The 1773-nt window shown below is 39.3% G+C and overlaps 1 protein-coding gene across 1 annotated transcript in view; it reads right to left on the bottom strand.

The window, feature by feature from the left end:
* The window catches only part of Arhgap42 (Rho GTPase activating protein 42), a 244151-nt gene that overhangs the window by 87796 nt on the left and 154582 nt on the right, over nt 1–1773 (bottom strand). The gene's annotated exons all lie outside the window — the stretch shown is intronic.

Genomic DNA, 1773 nt, shown 5'->3' on the forward strand with positions numbered 1-1773 from the left:
AAAGAGGAACATTACTTCATTGCTGGTGGGATTGCAAACTGATACAACCACTCTGGAAATCAGTTTAACTCATTCTTTGATATGTATTTTCTCATGTGTTTCTTAGTAAGATTTCAGCATCCCCACTGCAGAAGCTATACTCACTGTTAAAGAGATGTTTGCAGCATAGTCTGCTTGGCATCTGACTTTTATGCACTCTATTTTGTACTTCAAGACCCATATGTTCAGCAAATACTTGATGAGTCACTGAAGTGAGTTAATGTGTTGAACAGGACACATTAAGTTGTAGACATTCCTGCTATTACACATGAAGGAAATGAAGTTGGTGGACATGTCTCCCACCTTGGGCCACATAATAGTTTTACAACTAATGATGGCCAAGAATCCTGGCTTTCTGACTTAGTGTTGTTTGCTTGCTTGTGTCTCTGTGCTGGGGATTAAACATGTTCCTGGCCAGTGTTCTACTGGACTAAATTCGAAGCCCCAGCTCTTTTCCTTTCAACATGTTGATGTTTAGTGATGGTAAATAATTCCTGTCTGGGAGAAGGACCGAGCAGCCCTGAGTTGTCCAGGTTGTCTGTGGTCCCTTGTTCTAGTGGTTCACCTTAGGCATCCAGCATTCTGGTGATTGTCTGGGACCTGACTCTCAACTTGTGTTGTTTACAATTCTAATACCTAATTTTTCTTTCAGTCTAAAAACCACACGCTCATAGTTATGACAGTAACTCAGTACAGGGTGTACAGTCTCATCTCTACATACAAAACCTGCATGTAGGCTCTGGTTTTTTTAACTAGAAACCTTCACCATCCTTTTGTGCCACCTCTCACGCTCATGTGAACATCACCAATTCAATGATTTCTTGAAGTAGTCCCTTCACCCCTATTTTATTGCTTTAATTCTGTCCAGTTATTTCTTGCTTATACCTCCATTCTCAAATAATTTATTCATGTTACTTGCAAAGAAATCACACTTCAAATAGGTGTGGTCTCAGCATTCTTCAACCCTAGTCCCACAGCCCAGAAAGAGTTTCTAATGGTGTAAACATGATATACATGGTATAGGATGTAAGAGATTTCTGGGTGTATACAATGGTTATTTTCTACATTATGGTTATTTTGCTCTTGTTTGCTTGGCTGTGTCTCTGAGCTGGGGATTAAACGTGTTCCTGGCCAGTATTGCACGTAATTGCAATCCCAATGGAAGACAGAAGAGGACATCAGATCCCATAAACATGGACTAACAGGAAGCTCTGAGCCCTCCCAAATGGAGCTTGGATCCTCTGCAAGAGCAGTATGTACTCTTAATTGCTAAGTAACCCAAAGATCTACTTCAATGTACCGACAACCTCCACCCACCACATAGAAGAAGCCAGTGAAACATGTTTTGTAAAGACCTTATTAAGTCACACTTCTTCTATAAAGAATATTGTCCACACTTCTTCTATTAAGAATATTATCCTTTATGAAGAATATTAGAACCACTTTCTTTATGAATCTAAGAGCCAAGTTTCTAAAAATAATCATTTAAGCCATTTTATGATAAATATGAGAAATTGGTTTCTTTTGAAAAACAATACCATTTTAAGCTTCATAAAACAAAAAGTAATTTACTTTCTTCCACATGTCTTTAAAATTGAAGAATTTTAGAGCTGACAGGAAAGAAGGTAGACATGTAAGCACAAACATGTGCATAGCTCTCCCACCGTCCACATGGATGGCTCCTCCAACGTCCATATGCATGACTCTCCCACCATCCACATGGATGGCTCCTCC

This window comes from Mastomys coucha, unplaced genomic scaffold (genome assembly GCF_008632895.1).
Source record: "Mastomys coucha isolate ucsf_1 unplaced genomic scaffold, UCSF_Mcou_1 pScaffold23, whole genome shotgun sequence".
NCBI lineage: Eukaryota > Metazoa > Chordata > Mammalia > Rodentia > Muridae > Mastomys > Mastomys coucha.